Source organism: Pygoscelis adeliae, unplaced genomic scaffold (genome assembly GCF_000699105.1).
Source record: "Pygoscelis adeliae isolate BGI_AS28 unplaced genomic scaffold, ASM69910v1 Scaffold68, whole genome shotgun sequence".
NCBI lineage: Eukaryota > Metazoa > Chordata > Aves > Sphenisciformes > Spheniscidae > Pygoscelis > Pygoscelis adeliae.
Window position 1 is genome coordinate 233,475 of NW_008825501.1, and position 24,828 is coordinate 258,302.

The following is a 24,828-nucleotide window of genomic DNA, read 5'->3' on the forward strand; positions in this document are numbered from 1 at the left end:
GAATGCTATTGATAATAGTGTTAGATTTCATTCACCTGTAGCGGGAACCCAGATAACTTGTACAGATAGATATTGATAGCACAGGTATCTTCAGTCAGGAGGGAGGAATCTCACCATGGCTTTTATTTGCCAGTGTTTTCCTGTTGTGTGTATAGTGATCAAACAGTTCTTTTGCAATGTAAATGTGGGTTCATTGAGAATGCATAGGAATAACCCAATCTGACGGTGATGAAGGCTTGAATTACTCTGTTAAGGTCACCCTTTGAAAGGAAGAGTTGACGCAATGGAGGAAAATACCTGTTTTGGATAGCTCTGCAGGTTGTATGTTACTTCAGATGACTTCTGTATTGTGATCTCATCTTTTATGAAAGGTTTCTCATTCAAAGCTCTGTCTAAGGATGATGTTCAGAAAGCATTACCTTATTGTTCTGATAAAGCAGAAGCAGTTCTGGTCACGTACAGAAGCAGAGTGTGTCTATGGGGCCAGCGGGTGGTTTAGACCTTCGACCCGGACTTCAGGTCAGGCATGCAAAGGAGAGAGGTGGAGACAGGCTCCCTCAAATCCTGATGGTACTCCTTGTTTTAATGAAATGAGTGAGCAGATCCCTAAAGGGTTCCATAATTTATTTACACTGCGAAGTGCAAATAAAATCTCCTACAGAAAATCTGAGCGGATCTTCTCAGACTTCTGCTGAAGCACACAGCAGGTCTCAAAGAGACCTTGAAAATTGTTCCTAATGAACAACAATCATAAAAACTTAATCAAAAGAATCAGCACAGATTTTGGTCTTTGTCCAAGAAGAGAGAGAGAGACAGTTGCTTGGTGCTCTTTCAACAATGGGATGAAAAGGAGAATTCTGGGTCCTATTGGACATTTCCTCCCCACCACAACATTATAACGACCTTGGGAAAAAAGCTAACAAGATCAACAACAGCTTGAATGCATTGAAATTTGAAAAACTCCATAGGGTTTGCATTTTGTCTAATTATGCAACATGTCAGCTAGGACAAGGAGGAACGCTGTGCTCAGCTGTGGAAATATTTCTGGTCACTGAGAAGTATTTTGGCTAGGTCTCCTCCCCACAATCAGAAAGTGTCATGTGCCAAGCTGAACCACTCTGTTGATAAATTCCAAATATATGCATCTGGAGGGGAAAAAAGTGTGTACAGTAAAAACACAAAGATGAATTATTACTCAGGAAAAAGATCTTGAATTCAGTGTTGAACATCATTGACAATATCATCTCATGTTCAAAAGTGGTAAAAAATGTGAATAAAATACTAGAAATTCCTAGAAAAAATAACAAAAAGATACTAGTTATTGTATAGGTCCATGGATTGTCTATATTTGAAATTAGTCTCAGAAAGGCTATGGGAGAATAGTACAAAAGGTACAGCGGTGCAGACTGACTTCCATTTAAGGAGCTGCTAGGCTGTGGTCTTAACAGCTTCAAAATGAGACAACCAGAATGGATGGTGGGTTGTGACTAATGTCCATAAAATCATGAATGTTTTATGGGGAAAGTACATAGTAAATAATAATTAGTGTTTTCACAGTTAAAAAATAACTATCAGAGGGCACTGAGTGAAATTGTAAGGCAGTAGGTTTAAAACGAATCTGATGATGAATTACTTTGTAATAAAATGCATGGTTAAACTATTAACTCATTGCCAGAATATATTGTGGAGGTCAGATATTAATTATTAAATATAGTCATTGAGAAAGAAGCTGCTGCTTGGAAAGTGCATAAGACGGTGGAAAGGGCAGGTTATACCAAGAGGAGGGTACTATTCTACTACCTCATTGCTCGGATATAAATTATTTTCCTAAACATCTGCTATTAATGCTAGTGCAGATAAGATAAGGGCTAGATTAGCCTTTGGTTTGACCTCTTATTCTTACATTTCATGTTATATTCGTATGCCCTGACTGCCAGATCTAGACCTCCACCCTAAAAAAAAGAGTGTGGATATGCCAGACCTGACTGCGTGTACATACCAAGCCATAAGAACCTGTATTATGTGGCAGGGTGGATGCGGTAGGATTTAGTTGTTAGACGGTTGCAAAGGAATGAGCGTAATACAGTGGTAAAAGTGACCAAATGTATTTGACTGAGGAAAAGGGTCAGTAGGAACACCCTGAGCAAATAAAAGAGAAAATAATATTTCTCTCAGAAGTTATTTTCATTACTTCTGTGTGTTTTAATGTCCTCAGTCAGAGAGGACAACCCACCAATGTTTTTTCCAATCTAAAGTGAGCCCTTAAATAATTAATCTGGTTTGGAAGGTACAGCACTTCTCTGGAGGTGTTTTGAATAAATGTGTCCACCTTCTTTCAGTGGAGCTCAATCCCAAAGCATTTTGTTGGTAATTTTGTTGAGTACCCAAAGGTGTTAACCGGGCATTTTAGGGAGTCTGACCTTCCCTGACAAGTCAACGCTTAATGAGAATAGTTGAACAATTAAACATCTGGCCTACTCTGATTAGGTTATGTTATACTCTTTTTATGCAGCTGTTAAAAATATTTGATCCTCTGTATCTTTTGATTGTGTTTACTAATTTAGTTGCTTTTCATCTTTATGTCATTCAAGTACAGACAAGAACAGCCATGGGAAACAGCATTTCAGTGCAAGCAGAGCAGAAGAGTGTAAAAATTTTGTTGTTGGAATGCCAGAAAGCGTTGGGTTGATGTGAACTGTATCAGAGAGATGGGTTTAGTGACAAAATGTACCTTTGGCTCAGGAAATGGTGAATCCTAGATTATATTAAGCCTAAGGGAATGCATAATAACAACAAAAAAAAGTGGTATTGAAGAACATTTGGCAGGGTGTTTGAAGAAATATCTTGCTGGGGATATTAATTTCTGGTATATCTGGGAGGGGAAAGATGGGACTGAGAGAAGCCAGCTTTAAAAGGAAAGAACTATGAACTTAAAAAATCATCAAGATGGATGACACTGGGAATGTAAAGTTTCACATTTTTTATTATTATCTTACAGCTTTTGCAAAGCTCTATAAACAAAGAAATTTTTTATTCTTAAATGTGTACCTAGGTAAACACTGTATTAAAGATGTCAGCACTAGGGTATTGCTGATCTTTGTGCAGGATAGGAAGATATGAAAGGAATTAAATTTTGCACATGTGCACATTCTGCACATTAGATAAGTAATAATATTTTACAATAAGTTGTTACTTTTCATCCTCAAGTTTCTCAAAGAACTTCACATAGTAACCGTGTGTGTGTGTGGAAATCCTGCTACATGCATGCATGTATGTCCCTGTATACTATTAAGGTGACATGAAAATGGCCCATATTGCACAAACCCTGAGCAAACACTATGCTTATGTAAAGGGTCTGACTGACTGACATGTGGAGACCTTACCTGAAAAGCATTTAAGCTGTTACTGTCCATGACTTTTGAACCACTGGGTGCCAAGATTACCATCCCCTAGCATAAATGGCAGAACAGTGAGTATCCTCACAGCTCAGCAAACCGAAAAAAATACAGAGCAAAACAAACATGTTTTGTCAATGTCTCCAATAAGAGATCATTGACACACATGCACACACACACATATTCACGCATGCAAAGAAGGAAGAAACATTGAATCCTTTCCTCTTTCAGTATGAAGACGCCCAACTACACCACTCATCTGGCTGCCAAGAAGAGGCTTTGCCTCTTGCCTCCTCAGTTCTCTTTTGGGTTTCACTAATAACATGTCATTATCTGTAAAGATTATAAAAAGTGGAACTACTTTTGACATCCCATTAGCCTATCTTCATTTCTTCATTTTCTTCTTGCCTCCCCGATATATGGAGCACATGCTGTAGCTAGAGGATGGTGGAGACCGCTTTTCTAAAAGCTGAGATGAATCCCGGAAAAGCTACGGATTACAGTAAATTCAAGATGTCAGTGTAGCCTGGACTGGACTGGTGTGTACTTCTGGTTATCTGTGACCAAGGGAAAGTCCAAAAATGATTCAGAGGAGGGCTTCAGGACCAGAAGGAGCAAAGGGACCGGAGGAGCTCTCAGAAAGAAGAACTACTGAACGAGCAGAGATGAAATCTCATGGGATTGCTCAGCCCAGTGAAAACAAAGGTGGCAGGGAAATGACTGCAGTCTCTAAGGAGCAAAGAAAGAGAACTGAAAGGACAACAGTTACACAGGAAATGTGTATGAGCTGACCACATATAAATTTTGGCTGGAAACAACAGGATCTACAGAGGAGAAAAGGAGTTCAGGGGTACCTTTTACAGGAGAAGGATAGGACCCTCACACCCTTAGAAGGGATGTGCTGAGATGATTGCTGGCAATGTGAGAATCGTGGCCTTTGTGACAAAGAATGTCTGATCTGGTCTTCTGATCCACAGAGGACGTCTTCTAGCACTTCAGCAATGTGGGCACTGCGCATCTACTTAAACCAGTTTCGCTGCTGGCATCTCTCTTCCTCTTCGGTCCCTCTGACTGTCTGTCCCAGCTTGTAAAGGTCTTTGGAATTGAGACTGTCCCCCTAGATGCTTAGCCAGCACCTAGTCCGTTAGTTACTCTTGCTTTAAGTACTACATTAAAAGGCTACCGTTAATACTGTAATGATTATTATGCTGAACTTAGTAGAGAACCAGAGCTTAAGTTTTCCATGTGGCCCTAATTCTGAGCTCCTGTGCAAATGACCTGTAAGTTTTAAATTATAAGTCCTCATGCTCTTTTTTTTTTTTTTTTTTTTAATTCAATTCACTAAAACAGCGATTTGCTCCATTTTATACATGGACTTGGTAGATGCCAATAATCATGTTTCCTTTCTGAACTTGGGAAAACTTGGTTTTCTGCACTGAGCTGGAATTTGTATCTTCTTTGCTCTGTGTACATGTTTGTGTTCAAATGGAGAATATAAGCAGCCCACAAGGCCAGTCCTCCACTCATTTTCAAGGAGCCTTATGACCTTCTTGCTGCAGGGTCTTCTTTCTGGTTTAGGTGACAGCAGGAGAGGGAGCACCACAAGACAGCCTCACTGGACAGATATTCACTGCTCGTGTGCCTGCAGTCACAGAGGCAACTTCATTGACCATATATAATGATCATTATAGCTTATTACACCCAGGAGGTTGCTAGGGGAATATACCTCTGCACCAGGAAGAACTCTTCCACCCTCTCTTCATTCACAGGTGGTTGTTCTCATGCTGAGATGCTGCTGCTGAGCCTGTACAGGAATGAGAGCACAGAAGTTGTTTAGTTCCCCTCAAAACTGGATCATATGACAAAACCTGCATGGAAATAAGTCTATAAACAATGCGCAATTCTAAGCAGCCAGCCGTAAAAAGTAATTAAAGAGGTAGTCTAAATCACAACAAAGTGCACAGAATTTTAAATAGCCTGTCTATGTGTATTCCTGTCCTTTTGCCAAGTCATTCACAATCACTTGTTGGTTCTTTTAACTACATATTAAAACTTGCCTCTTCTACAGAGTAAGCATTAATATAAACACAGAGATCAAATCCATTCTCCCAAAACTCTTCACTTTAAACTTTCTGAGAGGATGGGAGGAGACTGCAAATAACTGAGCTGCAACTTGACTTTCCATCCCAGCAAATGTATTGCCAGGCACTGGGTCTTCAGGATCCGCAGGGATGAAGGATAATAATATGCTGCTCTGAAAGAGCAGCCTCTGAAATGGTCTCTAAGTACTCCAGGCTCTGCCTCTCATCCACCTCCTGGCCGTACAGATGCCATGCAGATAACCTGCAGACTTAGCAATGAAGGCAGCCGGTGGTGTATTGAACTGGGCGTGCACGGGCGCTGCTCGCTGGGGCTCTTCTGTTAGCAACAGAGGTGAGTCTTACCTTGAGAATTGCCACAGTGCCATGCACGGGCAGTAGCTGGAGTACCGGCAGTACGTAGGTTCAAACAATAAATTTCCCTTTCATTTAGCAATGCCACACTGTCCCACACCCTCGCAACTAGTTAACTCATGGGTTGGATTCGGCTACTGTGATTAACAAAGCAGTAAGTCAGCGAACCTCTGTGAGCATCCATAGCTCCTAAGGGGTCCAAGAAGACAAGGTATTGTCAGTTCACCTCCTTCATGCGTTTGTCCTTGCTTTGCTTTTTTTTGCATTTTTGGTTAAGCTGTTCTCCTGGCATCAGTTTTGCACTATTTTGTTTTAACTCACTATATGCCCCCTATCCACACATAGACATCCTTTTAACCCAGTGATGTACTCTCTGCTCTGGCCACTTTGGGGTTAACCTGGGATGTTTTGGTCAGACAGTAATTGCCACAAAGCTTTCCCCAAACTTTGCAGACATGGAACTGATATTTTCACAGTCAGTGCTGAGTCTCTGCTGGTCGTAATCCACAGCAATGCACCTGGATGCAATTGCGTTTGGATAACTAAACCTGACTGATGTGTTTCACTTAGTGGGGACTCCACTTGTTTCATTGTAAAGATTAGAGAGTGATTCAGCATTCATGAGAAAATGTGGCAACAAAAGGTTAGCTGAACAGTGCTAGGAGTGGAGCCATATTGGGAGCAATTGAAGGAGGAAATGGTCTGGATTTATTGTCTGCATTAAAGATATTGTGGGTCCCATGGATACCAGGAGTGTCATGGAGACACAGCTAATAGGATTTTTATTGGATTATTGTCGGGCTGTTGCACCTGCTTCTGAAGGGGACGGTGCAGTTGGTTTTCTGGCACAATCCTTGAACAAGGAAGCAGAAAGGAGCTACGGGAACTGGAAGCTCCAGTATTAATTTTTAAGGAAACTTTTACAATTGCCTCAAAGCCATTTTAACCAAGCCATCAGCTAGTGAGTGCCCCTTCTGTCCCTTTACAAAATGCTCATGCATAGAAAATATATTGCTGAAATGAGTGAAGACACCAAGGACCTAACTTACAAGTCTTCACTCTCCACAGTCCAGATCTAGGTTAGATTTTATTTGAATTAACTTGAAGGAAGGATGCTTTTTTTTTTTTTAATTTTTTTAAATTGCAATTTTGATTACTGCTGTATTTCTGTTTTTTCATAGTAACATTTAGCAATCCATTTGGTCTCTCATTTCCCCTGTCTCCAGTGTGTTAGATAACAATACTTTCCTCCTCTGTAGCCTACTTTAAAGCTCCTTTACCTGCATGTGTAAGTATTACAAGACTTTGATAAAGGTTCAAGGCAAGCGCCCTTTGTGGTCATTTCAACCCCTGCAGATCTCACACACAGTTTGCCTCTATGCTTCACATTTAGCAAACCATTTCCCAGCTCCCTGTTTTTCTTTTTATTTATTCAAAGCAATCAGAGCACATTTTATCCAACAGAGAACTGAACTGAGGGGAAAAAAAAGGAGCTTCCATCACCAGTTAATTCTCTTTTTCACTCCTGGTTTCTAATGAAGCTGAACATTAAAGAAACTTGGAAGCCATCTAAATTCAGGTCTCAAGCTAAACACATCTAGTATTGATTTAAGAGTGTCTTATTAGATTTTAAGTAGGTTTGGATGAATAATTTGTAACAAGTGATCTCATGAATTGTATCTCATTTCTTTGTTCAGGCGTTACTTGCAAAGGGAGTCAAATTATTCCATCCAGGACCTAATCCAAAGCTCTCTGTAGTTAATGGAAGGAAATCAATGCAGTCTGGACTAAGACACAAAATATACTCTATTGAATAATGTTGGTCTTGTAATTTATTCACAAGAACCCATTCCTAAAATCATCCAGTCTCAGAGAAGTTGTGCTTTAATATGTATCTCTAATACATGTTGTAGTTCTGTCCCCACATATCAGAATGCTGTGACTTTTTTGTCTACGTTTTCTTTACAAAGACAGCACCTCCTGGAATTTTCTACTAGTGTCTTGTGAATATTTTACATCTTTTACTTTAAAGCTATTGTTTTAGGAAGTATTTTTGCCAGTTAACACTTGTAGGTAGAAAACCGAGATTGTGAATCTTTGAAGTCAGCTACTTTAACCTTCAAATGAATAATGACCTCTCATTTTCAATTAATATTACCACCAAGGATTACAATCAGTGGCTTCTCCACATCTTTTTTTTCTCCCTTCTTCTCTTTTTACTCCTTCCCCTCAGTGATGCTATTTACTTGCCTATGTACTAGTCTCTTCTTCCAACAACAAGACTAACCCTAAGGTTGTTTGTAGCTACTTCTAGTAGTATTTTATCACTTGTTTCTTCACCTGAACTTCTTAATCTTTTCTTTCTCATTGAATCCGTTACTTTCTCAGCTTTCTGATTTTTTTATTATTTTTTTGTAGCCTTTTGGTCCATCACACTCTACTCACTTTCTAGTAACCAGTTCTCCAGGTCTCATATTTTTGTTCCCTTATTTCCTTTTGTTTCATGCATTATTAGACCAGCAGTCAACATCATAGTACAGCATGCTGTGCTTCAAGAGTGACTAATTTCTGATTCTGATAATGAATTTAAAGAAAGCCTGTGGATGAAAGGGAGGTCATATGGCTTGAAATATGTTTTGTGTTGAAAGAGATATGATTTCAATTCCAGACTTCATTTTGAGGTTGTATCATGTCTTTGTGATCAGTTCCTCATCTCCAAGAAGTATATCACTAACAATAATACTATGTTGGAGATGTAATAAAAGAATTTAAATTGATAGTGAAAAGATATAAGAATAATTTGCTTAGATAAGGCAAATCCTTCTGAAATCTTGCTTGCATTTTAACTTTGTTTTCTCATTAATATTTTACTGCTAATTCAGGATCAATCAAGTGAAATCTATACTGGCACACTGCTAGAATTTTTCCTGATGTGGTACTGGTCATTGGCAAATAACTGTCCCAAGCACTTCCTCTGAAGAATTTGGGAATTTAAATATTATGGGGCAATTCTTAAAAGAGAGCTGGTGGTCTCCCTAGTTTGGAGGGTAAAAGACCTTAACAATAAGTATGCAGGCTCTTCACAACATCCTCCCTCCTTACCAGAGTGTGGTCCTGAGTGTGCTTAATTTTCTAGTACGGGTGAATCCCACAGTACTTATTGTGGTCTTGTCATTTGTAGTGCAGGTGCCTTCACGCACCTTGTCTTTCTCCACATCTTCTATGAGGCACTTACCAAAGGAACACCTTCTGTTCCTTTGTAATGGCTAATAATAATAATAACAACATCTAAAAATATCCCACCTGCTTTATAACTTGGCTTGTCTTAATGAATTAAGCTACACCCACATTAAGATGTATTTCAGAAGTATACTTTTGCACCCAAAGAATGGTGATGGGTAAAATTTAACAGAAAGACTTTAGATGAGGAAGTGCCTACTTTGAAATACCGTCAAGGAATATAAACTACCATTTCAGTTACACACTTGCTTTGATGACATTTTTATATACACAGAGTATAGGTGTGTATTTACACTCTGTCATTAATAAATTTTTCTAAGTAATGAAAGTGAGGACAGACAATTAATCTCACCAAAAGATAGGTCGAATAATTGCCTTCTGCAGCTGCTTTATGAATGTAAAGGTGGTCTGAAATTACTAGCTCAGGGATCTAACTCTGAGACTTTTAAAGCTAGGTAAGGCAAATTCTAACTTTAACATTTCTCTGTCTCAGTTATTCCACCTGGAAAATGCAGAGAAGCTGAAATCTGTACTCATTATCTCACTAACATGCACATATTTAAGGGGCAAGCTTGAAATTGTGATGGTAGAAGGCAGTTTAGAGCTAATTAGCCAAGCAAGAAATCTGTTCCCAGTTTACTAGAGGAAAAGAGGTTGGCTAGGTAAAGGGAAGAGGGCAAGGTACTGAATTATCCTGCAAGTGACCTATCTGTTTGGACTATGAGATGATTAGGATATGGATTGTATCTTTTACTGTGCCATCTACCTCATGCAAGGCAGAACAAACACAGAAGTTGGCCACATATAAATTAGAAATGTTAAAATATATCTGTAATTACTCAGTTAAACAGTTCTGGGACAAGCTTATGGAGTTCCTTTACCCCCAAGGATGTGTTTGCTAAGGTTGGCATTGGTGTGGACATATCTGTACTTCACTCTATCACCTAGTGTGCATACACTCTCTGTGCCTCCAGGCACTCTCTCAAGGTAGGTAGTACCAGAAAAAGCTGCAAAGGGGAGGAGAGGGATGTGTACCACAATAATGGAAACTTGGCTCAAAAGATTTGAAGAGAAAAGAGGGATTGCTGGTACTCCATGCAGTGACCTAGCTCTGGTTGTGTGTGAAGTTACTGCCTGTAAAATCTGCCAGTTTAATCTCTCTAGAGAATAGTTAGTTTTATTTATTGGCCATTCTGGAACCTCCTACAAAAAGAGCAGGAGAATCCTGCCAAAGTGTCAGCTCTGGTCAGGGACACAATATCATAAACTGAAAATGCAGTATTAGAGACACACTCATTGTGATCAACACACCACTTTGTATTGATATAAATGAGATTAAAAAGAAAAGTTTATTTTGGGTTAAAACTTCCCCCCCCAGCTTTCTATTTTCTTAGCTGAAGTTTAAAGTTTTGACCATTTCATTCCTGTAATTCCACATATAAATAATAAGACTACTACTAGAAAGCATTGACTCATAATACTCACTAATATTGCTCCTGAGAGAATAGTAGGGTCATTAACAAAACACAGTCATCACGTCTATGGTCCTTTATGGCATCAGCCCAAGCTTTCTAAAAAAGTGTTCCTCCCACAGGGGTTGTGAGCTCATTCAGATTTCTGCCAGTTTCCAGGATCAAACCCATGAGTTCAAAGAATTTGTCTTGACAATTGGCTGACGATTCCAGTGCTTCTGTTCCTAGGTACGAACGGCCAAACGTCTCGCTGCTCTCAGACGCGACGCAGGATATGCTTCCAGAGTAAATACTAACAGTGCCCCATAAGAGACAGAAATGCAAGAAAAAAACGAACCCTATACATATATGACATTGATTCATTCCACCCAATATTTGACATCTAAAAGAGACACATTTATAGAACAGTTTATTCTATCCCAGCAAGATGACTGTGAGACTCCGGATGTATTTTCCTCCATGATGACAGAGGGAGCCTAGATGTCGAACTCTGAATTAGACAACTAGTACTGAATCCAAAGTTAGGTGAGATGAATCCCAGCCTATAAGCAATACTTCATACAGCTACTGGGGTGGAAGGAGAAGTTTGTCCCACACATGCCCTCATCTTATTTATTTATTTGTTTTGCAAAGCACTGGGTTTAGGTGTTTAGCTGCTATACAAAACAGCAAGACAAAGGTTCTTGATCAACATAAATGATACGTATATCATATCATGGATCTAGAACTCTGAATTTGCAAAAATGGCAGTGTGGTCTGCACAATCACTCACCCTCCCAAGCACGTGAGCTGGTACCATGCTGTTGAATCAGCCAGTAAAACAGCTGGCCAGTGGTGACCATAGTGGCATTTTCTCATCTTAAGACTAGGCCACAAGATAATGAACTGCTACAAGTAACAACCACATCAGTTTCATCCAGGCTGATGAAATAAATACAGTTCAGATATGAGGGGATTTGAAATGGTAGTTTAAAAAAAGAAAATTCCTCCTTATCTTTGTCATTATCAGATGTAAAGGTTCAGTTGACAGCATAAGACATTTCTTAGAAAATGAAAATTGTGTTAAGAAATCTTGTGCTGAGGTTAGATTTGCTGAAAGATTCAAAAAGGTTCATGAACACTTCAACAAATATAGGCAAAGTATTTACAGATCTTGGCCAAAATTTTAAGGTAGAATGTGCCACCTTTTTTGAGAACAAAAGTCATGGATATAACTAATGTGGGCCGACATATAGATATACTTTGCAAAACATTCATATTTCCTCATCATTTTGTTATACAAGAAACTCACAACTATTCCTTTAGTTGTTTTAATTTCAGTGTCGTTGGAGTGATTCACACCTGCATTTTAGATGACATGCCTGACTCACAGACAGTATGAAAGAGACTCAATTGAAAAAATATTAAAAGAGACATATGGAGGTGACATTATAAGGATCAAAACACACACTGTCTTATATATTAGATTTGAGTAAACCTCTGAACTTTCAATCACATCATTAGCTTTAAACTGTTTAGCAGTTTCTCTGAGTTTTATTTATTCTTTGCACATGATTAAAAAAAAAATCCATGTAACTATGCATGTTATTAAAATGTTATCATGGATCCAACGTGTAGTCTTAAATATGACAATCAGTACACTCAGTGACAGTTTATTCAATTATTATTAAAAAGTTAAACAGAGTATTTTTCAACCATCTCATTTTGGTCTTAAGAGCAAAAAAAGCACTATTTTACATAACGTAGGAGGAAAAAGAATTGCCTGATTCAAGGAAATAGGTCCATTGATAAAATTTTTGCTTTTCTGAAATCAACCCTCAAATTCTGAGTTCACAAAAAGTCAGTTGTATATTTTTTTCCCAGTGATCACATAAAACCTTGGCCTTCAAAATAAGAACATTCCTGTTAAAAAGTGTTGCTTAAACTGCAGAGCAATATCTGTCATATATGTTATTTTATTGGAGATGTCATTATTGCTTGTTGAGCAACTTTTTTGATAAATAGTACTAAAACTATGTAACTGGCTGAATACTTCATGAGATCATGTGTTGAGCAAATCCCTTGAATTTTGTCAATGGATATGTTCATGGAATAGTGCAAAGAGAAGCTCTACGATGAAGTCTTATTGTTGAGCAATAGCTGAAATGGCTCAAATGAACAAAGGAGTTGTCTGGGGGTTTTTTTTGCTTAATGTCAGTTCGAACATGAACTGAATTTCGGGTTTAGAAAGGTTTGGTTGACTCATACTTCCTCCTCACCTCACCATTATTTTTCACTTCACTCTGCTTCTTGGTTTCGGTAAAGAGTAAAAACACATGCACAGATAAACTCTGTAAAAGCCTTTCAGACTGCATATTCTCTTAGAAAACATAGGACTTTCAGCCCTATTTTGAAAAATCAAAAAGCTCAGCTAGGTGATGTTTTTCCTCCATATCAGCCTTTTGCCAGACACATTAATTTATTCTCCTAGCTCCTGCTTGCATGTTCAAGGAACTATCCACAGGGTTATTTTCTCTCCCCAAATACTGATTTCTGCTCAGATGATCTCCTTTCTTTCCACCTTCAATTAGGAACAGTGGATATGAGCTTAGCTCTGCAGCCATGTGTTTATAAGTGCATGTGTGTTTACATGCACTCATTGCAAAATGTGCTTTGACAGCCCCCCGCTAAGGCTTTTCCCAGATTAAGGAATCATAAGCAGCTTTGGACTGCTTGACCCTGCTGGTTCATCATTTATGATGTTCAAAACACGTACATGGCCAATTTGAGTTTATCTAAACACTTAAGAAGAAACTCTTCAATTAAAGATCATACTAAGTGACACTGACAGTAACTCTCTTACCAATATGATGTGGCTAAATCACCATCAGATGCTGGGAAAAGTGCTCTTTCCTTCATAAAACATATCAGAGGGCATTGTATTTGGAGCAATTCTTTCTTAGAACTCATTTTTCATAACCTTGAAAGGAAAAAGTGGTTTACCATCAAATGTTCCAGCAAGAATTCACTGCAGAGTTTTGCTTAGGATGTAATTTCCCAATGCTTCAGTTTCAATGGAAAGAAAAATATATTTATATATAAAAAGGAATGATACCACATTTTTTCAGTATCAATCACACAGAATGCTTTATCATTTTAGTAAATGATGCCATATAATCTTTGTGTCACATCAAACACCAAAGCAATAAATTCACCAGGGGATATTTACAAGGGTATCCAGGCTGAATTGAGATGTCTTCTAGTCCTTTTACTAAATTGTCACATTTACTGCCTGCTGTAGAAAGGGGAAGCCACCAATTGATTTCTAATTCTGCAAACCCCAGGGTGTAAATGTGATTAGCGGTAATTGGAGAAGTTCAGCAACTGTTAATTTCTCCTCTCTTTGTTGTTTTTCCTATTTAAAATATTAACGAAATGTGTATGTAGGCCAAAACTGACTCCGATGCAGCTGAACAAAGGATACATATTTAATCAGAGCTGTGGGACCCCGATGCGGTTGTCTGAAACAAATGTGACATGTGCTTCCTCTCAAAAAAAGTCAGGCAGCTAATAAACAGCATCAGTATTTTGTTGTAATGTTCATTGTCTACATGATGTCGAGTTTAATGGCATTACACTATGTAAAAAAGCCAGAAGTACACTGCTAAATTTGTCTTTCCCAGTTGGCTGTCCCTGAGGAGATTATAATGCAAGTGGTGGCTTTGTTTGTTGCATGCATAAGTGTGCACATGTTCCTAAGTTTTAAGTTGTAAAGGAAGGTGGTGAGAAGAGACGTTAACCCCTGCATGGCTGAGCGTCTCCTTAGAATGAAGCAGTTTTACAGGAGCATCAAGTAATTATGAAAAAACAGGATTTGCTCTCTGACTACATAATATCTCACTTGTGGTTTTCTAGACAAGATCCTCCCCCATCCATAGGCACAAAGGTTTGCTAATACTTTTTGGCAAGGAAATGGCTCTTATATTTCAGCCCTAGAAAGGAACCTATGTTTACCTTTAGTCCCTAGCATTAAATATTTTTCTTTATTAACCTAGAACTGGGAAGGCCGTGTGCACAACAGTGTGCGGGCCTACTCAAAATGCTTTGAGCATCTCAGGAAGCCGACTGGAAGCTTTGGTTAGCTTAGCATGGAGAGCTCACTCTTAGATGGCTAAAGCTAATGGTTCAAAGCTGCGCCAGAGGAAGTTTAGACTGGACATTAGGAAGCATTTCTTTACCAAGAGGGTGGTCAAACACTGGCACAGGCTTCCTAGCTATTCTATTCTATTCTATTCTATTCTATTCTATTCTATTCTATTCTATTTGGGTCTCATCTCTAACCTTTTTGAAGCCAGAATCTTATCTGGGAATGCCTGAAAAAGAATTCAGTGAGTTAATACAGATGTTGATTGAAAAAGGCAAAAAGATGCTCTGTGGGAACAGTTCTTCACAGAAATGCCCTGAGGGCATCTTCTCATAGAGTAGTGGTGGGGCTGTATGGGGCTTATCAATTGGAAAGCTAAAGACCGCAGTAGTGGCAGATGCCTAATTCCATTTTTGAAAGGCTAGGAGATTGCCCCAGGTAAGCGTATTCATGGCTGGAGTTTGTACATTTCTAACTACCATCCTGAAAGATCACAGATATTACAGAGATACACCCCCAAAACAGATCCCTTGGAAAGGCATGAACGTGTTGGAAATGAGAGCCTCACCAGAGCCGTCTGGTCCTGAGCTGCAGAGCTCACCCTGGAGAATTAGTACAATCTCGCAACCCTCTCTACCAGACAGGGAGCCCCCAAATTTACTTCAATTTACCTGTCTCACAGGAGATCAGTAGTAAACTAGACCCCTTTGTAATAATCCCAAAGATTATTCCTATGCAGGTTTTACTCCTATAGGAAGAGAAAGGAATCAAAAGGCTTTGTATAACTCATCACTCGCATTATCTGATCTTTAAGAGATTTGGGAAACATGAGTTCTAGGTGTTCAAATGCAGAAATACTGATCTCCCAGAGAACCTTCCAGTTCGGGAGTATCTTTCCCTCTGGGACTGACCCAGTAATTAACACCTTTATAAATAGAGCAACACCCCATAAGTATAACTTTTATGCCTGCCTGATGCTTGCTGTCTGCTCTGCTCTGCTGAGGGCTGAGGAAGTTCGCGAGATAGAGCATAGGTGCCACCCTGAGCTCAGACAGGGTGTCCATAGCAATATGAAGATTCAGCTGACACATGAAGGGGCAGCCCACAGAAAATAGATCTGTATCACATTGTGAAATGGAATAGATATCTCCAGACTCCAGTTCTGCCACCTCTTGGTAATCTATAAATTTAATTTGTCATTTATTCTATATTCCTTCACTGGAAAACACAACTTTGACTTCTTTTGCAAAGAAAGGTCAAGAGACTCGTTGTCTTTTTGCTCATTTGACCGTAACCAAGGTCATAAGGATCCCAAGCATCATGAGGAGAATGAATCTTCTGTTTTTCAGTATTTTGAATTGTGTTTGGCATTGCTGGTCTATTTTCTTTTGGCAATCCAACCTTGACTTTAAAATAGGCAGCTATTGCTAAAATATTTTTAATGTATTATAAATATTATATGTATCAATATAGTATTAATATTATAGAATAATATCATATGGTAATCATAATAATATCATATATTATATAGTATCATTATGTGTGCAGTATGCATTTATATATATTATTTTATTAATTAAAAAATATATTATTTACACACACACACATATGTACCCACATGTGAACAATATACATTTGCAATATTTTCCACAGAACAAATACTGAGCTTGGGAACTAAATAGCTACAGGTGGGACTGCTTTCCCTTCTCTAGTAAAATCCAATGCTTGCTGCTATTTATTTAATGATTACTATTTCTAAGACACCTTTTTAAGTGTAATAGAGTAATTTTTTCCTTCTGTTTTCTCTGGATTACATCCCAGATAGAGAGGCACCATCACACTGAAAGTCAGAAACTGGAAACATGTCCCCTTGCTGTTTTGTTATCTGTTATGAAGTAAGATGGAGCTGTCCAAGAGTTTTGTTTCCTATTTTGGCTGCTGTTAAAAACAATTTTTGGACAGAGTGTTTTGCTCCAATGACACACTACACAGCCCTATTCTGCACATGGCACACCTGAACTTGGGCTTCAGGGGAGGATTTCAGGCACTGCAGGGCACTTCTTTCCCTGGTGGTCACCTTTCCTTAGGCCCTCAAATGCTTACACCATGCACCTGTGACCTGAGCTGCTGTTGTGGTTTAACCCCAGCCAGCAACTAAGCACCACCCAGCCGCTCGCTCAGTCCCTGTCGGTGGGAAAGAGGAGAGAATCAGAAGAGTAAAAGTGAGAAAACTCGTGGGTTGAGATAAAGACAGTTTAACAGGTAAAGCAAAAGCCGCGCACGCAAGCAAAGCAAAACAAGGAATTCATTCACTCCTTCCCGTCGGCAGGCAGGTGTTCAGCCATCTCCAGGAAAGCAGGGCTCCGTCATGCATAACGGTTACTTGGGAAGACAAACACCATCACTCCAAACGTCCCCCCTTTCCTTCTTCTTCCCCCAGCTTTATATACTGAGCATGACGTCATATGGTATGGGAATATCCCTTTGGCCAGTTTGGGTCAGCTGTCCCGGCTGTGTCCCCTCCCAGCTTCTTGTGCCCCTCCAGCCTGCTCGCTGGTGGGGTGGGGTGAGGAGCAGAAAAGGCCTTGACTCTGTGTCAGCACTGCTCAGCAATAACAAAAACATCCCTGTGTTATGAACACTGTTTCCGGCACAAATCCAAAACACAGCGCCATACCAGCTACTCGGAAGAAAATTAACTCCATCCCAGCCAAAACCAGCAGAGTTGCCTTTCAGAAATACGTTTCTCTCTGCTGACAACTAGAATGACTATGTCTAATATGTTTAAACAAAGTGAATCAAGGCCCTTGCTCTGCAGTTCTCAGAGAAATAAATATGCTCTTAACCCCCCCTCTGAACAAATGTACTGCAGATTTCCTCCCAGAAATATCTTCTGGAAGGACTGGTACCATTCACCTTATTAAAGGGTAGCTCCAAAGGCAGGAGAATAGTCACTGCAGGACCTCCATACATGCAATAAAAGGAGATAAGCGTCTCCAGAGTATGAGTCAAATTATAGGACTCCAAATATCCTTCTCCCTCCTCTTTGATTCATGAGGGAAGCCTAAGAAAAGGATGGGTTGGACTTAGCTGGCTTAACTTCAGATGCCTAAGTCACCTGTAGGTATTTACATCTGGGCTCATCCCTCCTAGGTTGCTCCAGTATTTGGCAGAGGGCTTGTCAGTATAGTCAATGGAGTAATTATTCATCTCATGAAATATAACTCTGGTCATGTGAAAGACACTGCAGGCTCTATTGACTACATGGACTACATCTTTGGGGCAACTGACTTGGATGTGAACACCTACACTGTAGGCACCTGAGGTGGGAGAGAGGAATCTGACCAAAAGCTCCCAGGTCCCAAATGTAATTTTTTGCAAAGTAGAACCCATTGTCATGAATTTTGTTTAAACTGCACTTCATTAAATGGAATTAAAAAAAAAAAAAGAAAGAAAACAAACCCTTCAGTTTTCAAGTTTATCCTTTTTTCCAGTTTTAGTAGAAGAAGAAACAAAACGAGGAAGGCAGAGTAAAAGGGAACTATTTTCACAGAAGAGCTTGAAAAAAACAACAGTTTCTCCTTTGATCAGGAGAAAAGTATAGTTGTTCACTGTAGTAATGAAGTAAATGAAGTTTAATGAAGTGAAATTATAATAAATCCTACTCTTTGTAGAATAGCACCTAGATGGAAAATATATAGACATGCTGCATGAAATGCTGGCCTTGTTACATTCTGAAGAAAAAAACATTGCTAAATAATGTCCGGAGTCAGAGGTTTGAATTTTTCTGCTGTCTCCTTTTATGTATTCCTCTCTCTTCATTTCCATCTCTGACATTAGCCATTATACCCCTCCACTCAGTTCTCTGCCTCCTTCTATTGTGTCTCCTTTCAGGGAGTGCTCTTACTAAACCTTTTTATCATGCTTGTTTGGAGATCTCTCATAGGAGCTCATTTTTCTTCTCAGTAATGAAAAGGCAGTTCTAAACAGAAAACATGCAAGAAAATGTAGTTAATAAAGATGCTGAGAGCTATTCATACCTGAGTGAGCCATTGATATGTCTATACTGTCAAACAAAAGAAGTCAAGGACCAATTTCTGGCCCAGGGGCTATGTGACAGTGACTGGCTCATATCCACATTGCTGCTTAGGGATAGATCTGTCTTGCAGAATTGTCTTGGAGAGAGTTCATTGCTGTGGTCCGAAGCCAAGCCAAAAGAGAGCTATCAGTTAGGTGGCTTTATTTCTTATGCTCTCTTCTCGATTTATTTCATGGTAAAGGTGAACCCTGTGTCTCTTGCTCAAGCCAGCTGTAAAGCTATGAAGAATGTCATGGATTTTTACACCTAGATTATAGACAGATGAACGGCACTTGGTTACAATACTGTCCACTGATTTAATCACCATAATAAGTCTGAAAACACCTCTTTCCTCATGTGTCACTGATATACTGTTATTTCTGCTTTTAGGTTGTTGTTTAGATACTGCGGAGATAGGTGCTATACAGCTTTGCATGCAAATAATTTTAGAAAAGTTTGCACTTCTGCAAGCACTTGGCTCATATTTTTGGTCTGAGTGTTCACAAAAATGTTGGGCTTCAAAGCTGGTAGAAAAAATTGTTCAGCCACAAAGAAAGTCTTGGTGGAAAATAAATGTTGTGCCTTTTATACAAGATCAGCGAGATGAGAGGAAACTTTTACTTTAGAACTCTTCAGCTCCTCTTACAATGTCTGTGTCTTTATTTCTCAGTTTGCCTATTTTATATCTTCTTGCATCCTGCTTTACCCATATTTTCTCCCTAGAACAACCATAAAATTGCATTTACAGCTAATTTACTATGCTCAGAAACGCAATTTAGATTCTTCAAGTGAGGCCTCTCAAGTTAGTGTGTCTTTCTAAAAAGAGAGGTCTCTCACTGCTTTTTTTTTACCTGGCATACATCTAACCCTGCTCCTCCAGAATGGCAAGTATGATAAATGTGTCAAAAACATTCACATCAAAACCATGTGTTATGAGTTGTTATTTTGAGTTCTGTTGACACCTCCTGTTCTCTTTCACCCAGATGTTTCCATGAAGTAGCACAAAGCTTTTTCTTCCCCCCCCCCCCCCCCCCCCCCAGCCCTGAGAGTAGGAACAGGCATTTCTGTTTCTGGTGAAACTGAAAGTCTTTTCTTCCTCTATTACTCTGTGTGTGTGTGTGGGGGTGCATATATGCAGGTGTGCATTTCTTTACTGGAACTGTCTTCAAGACCTGGGGAGGCTTTCTGTCCAAACATATCTTTGATTCACAATGAACTAGCTATAGATTTTCAATTCATGCAAACCCTATGTACATTTACAGATATTTAGCTTGTGAAACTGAAAGTCTTTTCTTCCTCTATTACTCTGTGTGTGTGTGTGGGGGTGCATATATGCAGGTGTGCATTTCTTTACTGGAACTGTCTTCAAGACCTGGGGAGGCTTTCTGTCCAAACATATCTTTGATTCACAATGAACTAGCTATAGATTTTCAATTCATGCAAACCCTATGTACATTTACAGATATTTAGCTTGAACGGATTGCTCCCCACGCAAAGAGATCAGATTATAACAAGATAAAAAGTCAATATATTGTAGGCCAGAAAGTATATTTTTTATGGCCGTTAAGTCACAGAGTGTTAAAGGCATCTAGACACCTAACTGCTAGTAATGTCATTGTCTTTTAAATACCTGCAAAAGGACAGTTCTAGTGATTATTGACATAAAAGTTCAAAACTGCAACATTTATTCAAGGTCCTGTGCCCTGCAGGACATCCACCCATGACTTAGAAGCTCAGGATCCTGCTATCAGGTGCTGAAGAAAGAGGTGCCTATGAAAGGGACTGTAGCCACCCGGAAGGAGCTGCCCAAATTAGCCACAGCGAATGCCCAGGAGAGGAGTTAGGACTGCCCTTGAGGACAGGTAATCAGCCAGGCACCTAACTATGGATCTGAAAACAAAGTCTATTTTTATTCAGCATTTCCTAACGTGATTCTCTCCTGAAGTCAGGTTGCCAGCCTGGACACCTGGACAAAGGTGCCCTTAAATCCAGTAAATTGAACATGGGTGAGGATGCTCATTTAGCAACTGAACTCTTTTCAGTCCCTACCTGTACCTGACCTGACGCAAAGACTTGAATCTTGATGGCCTTTGTCTTAGTGGAGTGCCCTACCCATGAAGATACTGCAAGTCTGGGGCATATCCACCTTCTCTTCTCCCCTCCCATACCCTAGTCTGCAAAAGAGTATGTCCTAAAATGCATCTTGTGAAGATTTTCATAGCATTAAAACCATAGGGGATCTTTGTAACAATCTAGTTAAACCAGAATATTTTACCCAGTGTTTCCTGTGTTAAAACCAATATCTTAAATTAGAGCAATCACACTTAGAAGGAAAGACAGACTAGATTTAAAGACTCGTCTGATGGCAAATCCACCACATCCACTGGTAAAGCTGTTCCAGTGATTAATTGCCCTCACTATTTAAAAAATTACATCTTGTTTCCTGTTTGAATTTTACAGTGCTATTTCAATTGTTTCAGTCACAAGTTTCTTAACTTCTAGGTTCTGGCCACAACAGGAAACAGAAGTGCCAAAATACCATGAAAAAATATTTTTGTCTTGTTTTTCCTCCCTCAGAAGGAGAAGGAAACAATGAAACTAGTGAAAAAGAAACTAGAGATTTTCTCCGTCTGGACACAGCTTCACCTCTAATCAGAGTCTGCAGAGGCATTATTTAAGCTAATCTCTTGTTATCAAATCTGTCTCAGCAGTTTTTCTCCAAAGTTTCTGAATCTAAGATATCCACTAGGTAAAGTAGCTCATTCCAGCTGAATCACTGAGACTGAGATTCAAACAGCATTAACCACGGTACAAATGCTTATGTGCTTTTCCACTGCTGCTGAAAAATTTGGCGAGTCTCACAAGACTGGGATTTATCAGAATTCCAGCACTTCTTGATTTGGGTCTAACTGGTGCACCTCATTTTCTCACAGCGTTTGACTATTAATTCACCTACTTTCTTCCCATCTGATTGCGGGGAAGCTAGCTCTGCTCTGGGCATATTATTCTGTGGTTTCTGACTTTCTGCTTGTGTGTTTCTCTGCAGCAGCTGGCAGGAAAGCATGCAGCAAGGGCACTTAGTACACCCAGGGAGAGTGAAGCATGTGTTTACATCTCTTCCTGAGCCAGGGTCAGAGCGGAGGTACTGGACTAGATCATTTGTTTTATTCTGGCTTCTTAACATCAGGATCTGAGTTTAGTTTCTCCTCCAAGAAGTGTTTTCGTGTCAGCTTGGATTCAAGGGTAAAATCCTGGTCATATGTAACATCATCCACAATTTTTGAATTATTAGTAAGATGAAAATTCTTGAGGTTTCTCACAACTTTCTTTCCTCATTCCTTTCCTTTTAATGTGCTGCTTTAATAGCAGGATGAATATATGTTGTGCATTCCAGTTTACACATGGTTCTACCATTAAGCACCTGGATTTGAGGTAGTTTCTTCCCTGAGGATTTAAATAAATGCATTGCCCCAGTTTCAGGACCCAGGTTACTACAAGTTAGCCATGTGCCACACAGGAATATTAGCTCAGAGAATGCTGTAGCTGTTGATACTGCAAATGCAGCTCTCTTGCCGGTCATAATAAAATAAATCAGCTTGTATTTCTTTAATGACAAAGCCTCCCTGTGTATTAATTTAGTTCTACATGACAATACATCTTGTCAGAGCACCCAGACAAATGTGAAAGCATACACTAAGAGAATTGTCAGCAAAGTAATTTATGTCAGGAGGTTGATGATCTTTTGCTCTGGGTTGCATGGCTTTACTTCTGTTTAGAAGCAAAGCACAGGAAGGTTCCCTAGAAATGGCATACGCTTATAAAATCACTTGCTGGCAAAACCAGTTCTAAAACAAACTCAGATTTCCAGTCTTTTTTTCAAAATATAACCTAGTACTCGTATTATATGTCGTGATGGTAATATATAGACCTTGATTCCTTGGTCAAATACCTGTTTGCTTCTTTGGTTTAGATTCCTTGTATTACAGAGCTGGTATTTGTGCTGTGAGAGACTGTGTTCCTTGCAGTAACTTGGAAAGGCTTTTTTTATTAATCCATAAATGTTATGATAGTCTAACAGACAAAGAAAGGCACAGTAAACCGGACACTGAAATTATGACAATATTGAATTTGACGTAAAATGGGAATACAAAATGGAATTTGGATTGAAACTGACATTCAGTTTGGAATTGAGTTTAGTCTGAATTATTGAAATAGTGTAATTTGCCAAGAATTAATTCATGCTCTATCATTTTACTCTCTAAAGTCAACTGGTTCTTTTATGTAAGATATGCCATATGAACAAGTTACTGATTTTTTTTTTCCTTTTCACAGGTGGGAAGAATTTATCTCATCTAATCCAGGAGTCTCTGAGTAAAGTTATGTAGTTAGATAAATTTATGCCACAGGTTAATCTTGAGAATTATAATAGCCCTTTCTGACCTGAAAGCCTATAAATTTCATAAGCTATTATTTTAATTCAATTTAAATAAGATGTGCTAGAATATATCCTTTGAAAAGGCTTGTGCATATAGGAAAACATGTAGCAAGTGAACTGGCAACTATGCTGCTGTAGAAAACACTTTTAACATCTCATTCTTTTGGATAGGGATGATTCATCAGGATTCGTTTGCAAATCTTTGGAATTTGCAAAATGGTGTCTTTGTGTAAGAGAAAGCAAACAAAAATCCAGAGTGCTAGTGCTTGTCAGCTTGATGCTTATAAATGTTTCTATTCTGAGGATTGAGTTTTGAAAAGGAAAAAAATAACCCTAAGCATTGCAACAAGGAGTGTGACTTCAAATATGAGCTCTGTAGTCACCCTGAAAACAGACTGTGGAGTGAAAGGTGGTGCCATCCCAATAGTAGATTAGCTACACAGGCACCTTTTCCATCACTAAATTTCTCAGAGGGCAGGGCTCATATTATGTGGCTCCGTGGCTCCAGCCAACAGGTTTTCCATGCAGCCCATTTCACCAGCTGTCAGGCTCACAGCGTTCAAAATATTAGCCCCACGCGGTGTTCAGTTTTAAGTTCCTGTCTGCTTAAAGTTATGCATGGACTGAAGTGCTTCAAAGAAGTGCGACTTGAATGTGCATGCCCACACCAAGAAATCCTGCCCGTGGTTTCTTGCGTTGGTAACTGGTGGTATCTCAGACACACCTCGATGTTTAGAAGTGACCTCACGTTGGAGGCTGAGATGAAATCTCAGTTGTTGACATATTGATTTGGCTTTAAAAACAGTAATAAAGCAAACACCGTAAACATATAGCCAGACAAATATCCAAAAGAGAAGAGACTCCCTTTCATTCCCCTTCCCAGCCCTCTGGCCCTGGAAAAGCCTAGGGTTTCCCTGCAGCCCAGGGTCCGTCAGCAAGTCCATCACTGAGCTCTGACTGTCAGAGCTCGCTTGTGGGAAATTTTCAAGCCATGCTTGTTTGGTTTTCCTCTTCCTGTTTGACTTGTATCTTTAAATAATGTGGTTACTTCACAACAGCTTGTTTTTTGACTGGGGCACAGGGCATATTTTTCTAGCAGATAAAAAAACTTCCCACAATTTGCCTTGTGTTATTTCCCCTTTTGAAGGGAGAGCTGATAAATTCAGGGTAATATGTAATAGATGCTTTCCTGTTTTTACTTATTGCTCTGTCAGACTTGTCAGCCAGAAATTTATTAGCTCGTTTTGTGGCTGTAACGTTTAAACAAGAGAGAGTAAGCAGTACACTTACCCTAAAGAGCAAGTGTGAATAACAGTGCTTATGTTGTATCCCGCTCTATAGACCAGCATTGGAGAGGGATGGTAGGTCTTTTCCACACCAATAAGCCCTTACCTACATGCCTATCTTCATTTTTTGATGTTTATTCTCTCATTTCTCCTCTGTACTATTCTCATCTTCTGAGTAATTGGGAAACCAAAGGAGGGAGGGTAGGAATAGCTGTCGGTCTTAATTTCATCCACCTAAAAGTGAATTGACCTGTCTGAGCAATCACTGAAGCTTCTTCTGTAATCAATGAAGTGAAGAGATCTCCATGAGTTGATCTACCACATTTATTTCTGGTAGTTTATCCTC